General features: G+C 38.9%; 1 pseudogene; it reads right to left on the bottom strand.

Annotated features, from left to right (window-relative positions):
• Window positions 1-5,915: 5,915 nt before the first annotated feature.
• LOC137635252 (uncharacterized) lies at window positions 5,916-7,677 on the bottom strand (annotated as a pseudogene).
• Window positions 7,678-8,990: the final 1,313 nt, after the last annotated feature.

Here is an 8,990-nt window from a genome sequence, read left to right on the forward strand (position 1 = left end):
TTGTGGCTGATGGCATTGAGTGCTCTTTGCATTTTTATCATCCTGACTGGCCCTCGAGCTATTACACATACATCATCTGCATAGATAAATATGTCTACTCCTTCAGGGAGCTGGAGTGAGGCTATATTTTCTATGAGGATGTTGAATAGTAGTTGGCATGCCATTTTCCAATCCATGATAGGTGGAAATCAGTCCTTGGAATTTGACTCTGGCTTGCCTTCCTAGCACATAGTTTTTAGTCCATGCTAGTAGGTGTCCTTTGACTCTTTTTTTAACTACTGATTGCAGCTTTGCTACCGGACTTGCTAGCTCGAAGGCTTTTTCAAAGTCTATGAAGATTATTGTTGCCTTGTTTTGATTTATGCAGTTTAATACATCTATGATGCATTCAGAGGTACCATTTCCCTCCTGATATGCATATAGCTGCTTGTTTAGGGGGCCAATTTTGTATTTTATCCTGTTTAGGACCATATTTTTCCTGTTTTTTTTTTTTTTTTTTTTTTTTTTTTTTTTTATACAGGATACTAAGGCTATTGGCCTAGGATTTCCTGGATCCTTTGGCTTCGGATTGGTTGCGTATCTTGCTGTCACCAGGCTTGAGGCCTTGTGTGCTCAATGTGAGCTTTGTTTAACAACCTTAGGAATGCAGTTTTTCCTGCTGGACTCATGTGTTTGATCATTGTGTAGGTGATCTTGTCAGCTCCAGGTGCAGTATCCTTCCCTGTTTTTTATACTGCTCGTAGTTCCTCAACTGTGTATGGGGTGTCTGTGACATCCTGCTGTAGGCAAGCTGTGTTGATCTCTTCCCACATGGTTAGCGCCAGTTGCTCTTGTTGCATTCTGGTTTCAGGGGAAAGATTGGTTGACAGTGTCCTGTTTGCAAAGGATGTTGCAATTCTTTCAGCCTCCTCTTGTGGGTGTGGGTGTATGGCAACTGGAGTCTTCCTCTTTTTTCCGGCTACTCTGTGTAGCCCTTTCCAAAGCTCAGTTAGAGTAGTGTACCCTGACAGGCTTGAACACCAATCCATCCATTTTTCAATTCTGATTTCATGGATTCTTAGATTTGTTTCAGTTTTGACTGTTTGCAGTAGCGCTCGTTTTCTACTGTGGATCATCTTCTGTATATTTTTGTGACTGTTTAGTCTGGTTTTAAACCTTCTGACTTCTGGGCAGTAGTACCAGGAGTCCCTGTATGTGTAGTTACATCCTATTGCTTTTAGTGGTATAGCTCTGTTGGCTGCATTGTGAAAGGCCTCAACCAGGTCTTTTTCTAGCTGATCTATGTCCTCTGGAGGAACGTAGCTAACTACCCATTCCTCTATGGCTAGTCGAAAGCAGACCCAGTCTGCTAGTTCCTGATTCTATCTTGGTGGAGGTGGTGGAATAGGAGGTAGTTGTTGCATCTCCAATTCTGTTGCTGTGGCAAAGTGATCACTAATCAGGGTTGAGTGTACTTGCCACTTGGTTAGATGTCTTATTGCTGTTGTGATGAAAGTCAGATCCAGTCTGCCTCCTCTTACATGTGTTGGATGCCCTGTGTTTAGGAGGGTGATTCCTTCAAATTCCTCTAGGGCGAAGGCTATGTGTTTTCCAGAGGGGTTTGTCATTGATAGGGATGATAAAATAGGGTGGTGTGCATTAAAATCCCCACAAATAATTGATGGTTTTCTTTCTGCGTGAGCAAAGAGTTATGGCAGCTGTAGCTCTCCTGTGTCCTCCCTGTTTACTTTCCTGTATATGTTGTATATGTCAATTTTTTGATTCAGTAGTGTTATTGTTACTGCTAGTGTCTCTATATTGATACTGCAAGGGATACGGTTGTGTAACCTTCTTGTTGGTATACTTGTCTTAACTAGTGTAGCTAGGCCTCTGTCTGTGCCTATCTGTGGTGTTGTGTAGGCATTGTAACCTGGTATTTTGATTTTCCTTCCTGCTATTAAGTTGGTTTCTTGTAGCAGGATTACGTCTATATCCTCGGTTTTGCATACTGTAATCGGGGAGGACATTTTCGATCTTACTCCGGCTGAGTTCCAATTAAGAACTCTTACACCTGGTTGTATGTTGAAGAGTACTGTCTTGGGTCCCTACGGGCAAAGGCAATTGCCTTGACCTCAGCGGATGAAGTGGATGAGGTGGATGGGGTGAGAGTGGATGAAGGGGTGGTAGATGGGATGATTTGGATGATAAGGGTGGGATCTAGTGCGGTGGATGTGAAAGGTACAGGTGATTGAGGTGATGGAATGGTAGGTGTGGTTGGTGAAGAATGAGAGGTGATCTCCTGGATAGCATGAGAGGGGGGTTGGGAGGACTTTGTCTTGGAGGCGAAGTCCATCTGGACTTGTTCAATGCTAGCTGCAATAGCTTCTGCATCGAGTTTCCCAGTCCCTGCCTGTGTGACTAGATTTGTGAGTTTTTCTCTTAAGACAGTGGTCCTAATGAAAATGGTTCGGGGCATAGGTTTTGGCCCCTAAGTTGCAGGTTTTGGAGCTCTGGATGGGGATCTGGAGTGCTTGCTTAGCTCCTTCTGAGTGTAAAACCTCCTCCTAGGTAGAGGTTTGGGAGCCACTCTTCCTCTAGGTTGGTCCCTTTTTTCCTTGGGGAGGGCAGCAATAACCCTTGCCACCCTTTCAGGGCATCCCCAGGCCATTGCTGTGTGACCTTTTTTGCAATTGGAACACTTTGCCACTGTCGGTAATCCTGCAGCTTTCTTGTCTATGCAGACTGCACAGGTTAGGACCTTTGCTTGGCCTTGGTCCATGTGATGCCCAAACCTCTGACAGTTAGAGCATCTGAGGGGATCAGGGTAGTATTTGTTGACCAATAAGCTTCCAAAAATGCGTAGGTCAACTCTTTTTGGATGTGGTCCCTTGAAGGTAACTAGGATGGCTTTGGTAAGAAAGCCTGCCTTGTTTCTCATTCTGTCTGCCGCAGTAATGTTGGGCAGTTTTAGCAAGTGGCTTTCCATCAAGTCTGTTGGATAGCCTACCACAACAGCTTTCTTTATTTAAAGATATCAGGCACACATGCCGTTATTCTTAATCAAAATCAAATTGTCAATTTAAAAATAGCATGCTCACAAGCCATTATTCTTAGTTAAAATCAAATCTGTCAATTTAAGAATATCATACACACAACCCGTTATTCTTAATTAAAATCAAATCTGTCAATTTGAAAATAGCATGCACAAAAGCCGTTATCCTTATTTAAAATCAAATCTGTCAATTTAAAAAGAGCATGCACACAAGCCGTTATCCTTATTTAAAATCAAATCTGTCAATTTAAAAATAGCATGCACACAAGCCTTTATCCTTATTTAAAATCAAATCTGTCAATTTAAAAATAGCATGCACACAAGCCGTTATCCTTATTTAAAATCAAATCTGTCAATTTAAAAATAGCATGCACACAAGCCGTTATCCTTATTTAAAATCAAATCTGTCAATTTAAAAATAGCACACACACAAGCCGTTATCCTTATTTAAAATCAAATCTGTCAATTTAAAAATAGCACGCACACAAGCCGTTATCCTTATTTAAAATCAAATCTGTCAATTTAAAAATAGCACGCACACAAGCCGTTATCCTTATTTAAAATCAAATCTGTCAATTTAAAAATAGCACGCATACAAGCCGTTATCCTTATTTAAAATCAAATCTGTCAATTCAAAAATAGCACTCACACAAGCCGTTATCCTTATTTAAAATCAAATCTGTCAATTCAAAAATAGCACGCACACAAGCCGTTATCCTTATTTAAAATCAAATCTGTCAATTCAAAAATAGCACGCACACAAGCCGTTATCCTTAATTAGAATCAAATCTGTCAATTCAAAAATAGCATGCACACAAGCCGTTATCCTTAATTAAGATCAAATCTGTCAATTTAAAAATAGCATGCACACAAGCCGTTATTCTTAATTAAGATCAAATCTGTCAATTTAAAAATAGCATGCATACAAGCCGTTATCCTTATTTAAAATCAAATCTGTAAATTTAAAAATATCATGCACACAAGCCGTTATCCTTATTTAAAATCAAATCTGTCAATTTGAAAATAGCATGCAAACAAGCCGTTATTCTTAATTAAAATCAAATCTGTAAATTTAAAAATAGCATGCACATAAGCCGTTATCCTTATTTAAAATCAAATCTATTAATTTAAAAATATTATGCACACAAGCCGTTATCCTTATTTAAAATCAAATCTGTAAATTTAAAAATAGCATGCACACAAGCCGTTATCCTTAATTGAAATCAAATCTGTCAATTTAAAAATAGCATGCACACAAGCCGTTATCCTTATTCAAAATCAAGTCTGTCAATTCAAAAATATAATGCACATAAGCCGTTATCCATATTTAAAATCAAATCTCTCAATTTAAAAATATCATGCACACAAGCCGTTATCCTTATTTAAAATCAAATCTGTCAATTTAAAAATATCATGCACACAAGCCGTTATCCTTATTTAAAATCAAATCTGTAAATTTAAAAATAGCATGCACACAAGCCGTTATCCTTATTTAAGATCAAATCTGTCAATTTAAAAATAGCATGCACACAAGCCGTTATCCTTAATTAAGATCAAATCTGTCAATTTAAAAATAGCATGCACACAAGCCGTTATTCTTAATTAAGATCAAATCTGTCAATTTAAAAATAGCATGCACACAAGCCGTTATACTTATTTAAAATCAAATCTGTAAATTTAAAAATAGCATGCCCACAAGCCGTTATCCTTATTTAAAATCAAATCTGTAAATTTAAAAATATCATGCACACAAGCCGTTATCCTTATTTAAAATCAAATCTGTAAATTTAAAAATAGCATGCACACAAGCCGTTATCCTATTTAAAATCAAATCTGTCAATTTAAAAATAGCATGCACACAAGCCGTTATCCTTATTTGAAATCAAATCTGTCAATTTAAAAATAGCTTGCACACATGCCTTTATCCTTATTTAAAATCAAATCTGTCAATTTAAAAATAGCATGCCGTTAACCTTATTTAAAATCAAATCTGTCAATTCAAAAATATAATGCACATAAGCCGTTATCCATATTTAAAATCAAATCTCTCAATTTAAAAATATCATGCACACAAGCCGTTATCCTTATTTAAAATCAAATCTGTCAATTTAAAAATATCATGCACACAAGCCGTTATCCTTATTTAAAATCAAATCTGTAAATTTAAAAATAGCATGCACACAAGCCGTTATCCTTATTTAAGATCAAATCTGTCAATTTAAAAATAGCATGCACACAAGCCGTTATCCTTAATTAAGATCAAATCTGTCAATTTAAAAATAGCATGCACACAAGCCGTTATTCTTAATTAAGATCAAATCTGTCAATTTAAAAATAGCATGCACACAAGCCGTTATACTTATTTAAAATCAAATCTGTAAATTTAAAAATAGCATGCCCACAAGCCGTTATCCTTATTTAAAATCAAATCTGTAAATTTAAAAATATCATGCACACAAGCCGTTATCCTTATTTAAAATCAAATCTGTAAATTTAAAAATAGCATGCACACAAGCCGTTATCCTATTTAAAATCAAATCTGTCAATTTAAAAATAGCATGCACACAAGCCGTTATCCTTATTTGAAATCAAATCTGTAAATTTAAAAATAGCTTGCACACAAGCCTTTATCCTTATTTAAAATCAAATCTGTCAATTTAAAAATAGCATGCCGTTAACCTTATTTAAAATCAAATCTGTCAATTTAAAAATAGCATGCACACAAGCTGTTATCCTTATTTAAAATCAAATCTGTAAATCTAAAAATAGCATGCACACAAGCAGCTATCCTTATTTAAAATCAAATCTGTAAATTTAAAAATATCATGCACACAAGCCGTTATTCTTAATTAAGATCAAATCTGTCAATTTAAAAATAGCATGCACACAAGCCGTTATCCTTATTTAAAATCAAATCTGTCAATTTAAAAATAGCATGCACACAAGCCTTTATCCTTATTTAAAATCAAATCTGTCAATTTAAAAATAGCATGCACACAAGCCGTTATCCTTATTTAAAATCAAATCTGTCAATTTAAAAATAGCATGCACACATTGTTCGTTCATAGAGTATTACAGCCAACACTTCTTGTTGGCACGGGCCTTTCCCTTGGTCGGCCCGTAGGTGATCTGAAAAGATATAAGGTGGGTTATCAAAATAAAAGGAAATTTGAAATGGTTTTTAGTGGTAGAGAAAGTTGTGAACAGGGTAAGGATGATGGTATTAGTGATAGAGGGCCATCATTTCACGGATAGTGGTAGTATGAAAATTGGGGTGTAAGGCCTTGAAATGTAGAGAAAAGGATGCAGGTGGGGTTGTCCAACCCTTTACTCCTCTAGGGTCCCTGCGGAGAGATTTTTAGTGGTAGGTTAAGCTAAGAAAGTACAGAGGATGATGTGAATAGGGCCTTACGATGAAGGTATGGTATGGAGTGGTGTGAATGTGAGGTCTTTACCTTGGAGGGGGTAATCTTGAAAGCAACTGTGAGTGGGTGTCAAAGCTTTCTACAATTGCCTTTGCCAGTGTGGCCGCAGCTTTCCCGGCCTCTGGTGCGTTGGTGTCTACTAGTAGATCACCTTTCAGCTGTGCTGTTTCCCTGCATTCAAGTAAATAGTGCAGGAGGGCGTGTTGTGGCGTGTCACCGCAGTGATCACATGGTCTTTGGATGTCCTCTCTGATTTCCCAGTTTTCCTTGTAACCCAGCCGGAGTCTGTGTATGCATACAGCCTGTTTCCTTGGGGTGTTTTTGTCTATGGGTGGGGGTTCTAGCTCCATGGCCCATTTGTACCAAGTGGCAGAGGGAGAGCCATTTTCTGCCCACATGTGTAGATCCTTGATTAGGTTGTCCTTAAGGTGTGTTTTTATTTGGTTTTTGATTTGTTGTAGTGCAGGCTGTATGTGCACCTGTATATTCTGGATGTGTCTGGTGCTTTTGGCTAGCTCATCAGCTTTTTCATTCCCTGGTATCCCTATGTGACTGGGTATCCAGTTGAATGTTACTAGCCTGTTTCTTTCATTGTGCTGATATAGGAGGGATTTGATATCAGCTATCAGGGACTTGTTTTCTTTGTTTTTGTCCTGCTGTAGGGCTTGCATTGAGGATCGTGAATCAGTGTGAATGACTACTGGTCCTTCCTCATTCTCAATGGAGTATCTTAGGGCTTGTTGTATTGCAACAAGCTCTGTCTGCAGGGTGGAGACTGTTTGATGATGTCCAGCATGCTGTGAAATTGCAGGAGTGAACTGCAGCTCCCGCTGTTTGTGTTCCTGGATCCACTGTACCATCAGTATAGTAGATCTGTGCTCCTATGGTTTTTGCAGTTTGCATTGCTGCTGTTGCAGCATTTCTGAGTTCCTCTATGGTGCAGTTTTCTTTTGCCCTTGGGAGCTTGGTGTAGCTGAATTTTGCTACTTGTTTTTTCCATGGTGGAATGTGTTGGATACTCTGTGCTGTGTCTGGGTTCAGTTGTAGGAGTATTCCAGCCAGCCAAAGTCTCTTAATGTTGTTGCTGTGATCTTTGCCATAAGAGTTTGGGGTTTGAACTGCAGGATGTTTCTCCAGTTCCTCTCTAACCTTTTTTTTGGTGATTGAGTCCCTGTTTGATAGAAACATCTTTGCAACTGTGCTTGCATTTCTCATTGCAATTCTATCTTCGAGGGTCGGTAGCCTGGTTTCCATCCTTAGATTGCACAGTCTTGTCCATAATGGAGCACCTAGCATGAGCCTCATAGCATTGTTTTGAAATACTTCTACTTTTCCTTTTTGTATGTCTGTTAGCCCAGTGAGGGCTGGGGAGGCATATTCCACTAGTGCTCTGGTACAGGCTTGATAATATTTCATTTGGACATGTTCATTTGCTCCTTCCTTGAGGTTGCACATGTACCTCATGACTGCCGTTCTGGCATTTGTCCTTTCCTTGAGATATTTTATTTCATATCTAAAGGTAAGTTGTTTGTCTATTATTACTCCCAGGTATGTATATTTGTCCACCCATTCTAGGGGCTCCATTCCTATTGTGAGTGGTTGCAAGGGATTTGGGGCTTTAATTGACATGGCCTTAGTTTTGCCAATGTTTATTTTTAGTCCAAGCTCATTCTACTTGTGGCTGATGGCATTGAGTGCTCTTTGCATTTTCATCGTCCTGACAGCTCCTCTAGCTATCACACATACATCGTCTGCATAGACAAATATGTCTACTCCTTCGGGAAGTTGGAGTGAGGCTATATTTTCCATGATGATGTTGAATAGGAGGGGGCTTAGGATCCCTCCTTGTGGTGTGCCATTTTCCAATTCATGATAGGTAGAAACCACTCCTTGGAATTTGACTCTAGCTTGCCTTCCTAGCACATAGTTCTTTGTCCATGCTAGTAGGTGACCTTTGACTCCTTTTTTGGCCACTGATTGCAGCATTGCTGTTGGGCTTGCTAGTTCAAAGGCTTTTTCAAAGTCTATAAAGACTATTGTTGCCTTGTTTTGGTTTATGCAGCTTAATACTTCAGTAATGCATTCAGAGGTGCCAAGTCCTTCCTGATATGCATATAGCTGCTTGTGTAGGGGGCCGATTTTTTATTTGATTCTGTTTAGGACCATTTTTTCTCCTGTTTTTTCTATACAGGATACTAGGGCTATTGGTCTAGGATTGCTTGGATCCTTTGGCTTAGGGATTGGTTGTGTGTCTTGTTGTCTCCAGGCTTGAGGCCTTGTGTGCTCAAGGTGTGTTTTGTTTAATAACCTCAGGAATGCGGTTTCTCCTGCTGGACCCATGTGCTTGATCATTGTGTAGGTTATCTTGTTGGCCCTTGGTGCAGTATCCTTTCCTGCTTTTTGTACTGCTCTTAGTTCCTCAACTGTGTAAGGGGTGTCAGTATCATCCTGCTGTAGGCAGGCTCTGTTGATCTCTTCCCACCTGGCTGGCGCCAGTTGCTCCTGTAGCCTTCTGGTTTCAGGGGAGAGATTAG

The sequence above is a fragment of the Palaemon carinicauda genome, unplaced genomic scaffold (assembly GCF_036898095.1).
Source record: "Palaemon carinicauda isolate YSFRI2023 unplaced genomic scaffold, ASM3689809v2 scaffold1061, whole genome shotgun sequence".
NCBI lineage: Eukaryota > Metazoa > Arthropoda > Malacostraca > Decapoda > Palaemonidae > Palaemon > Palaemon carinicauda.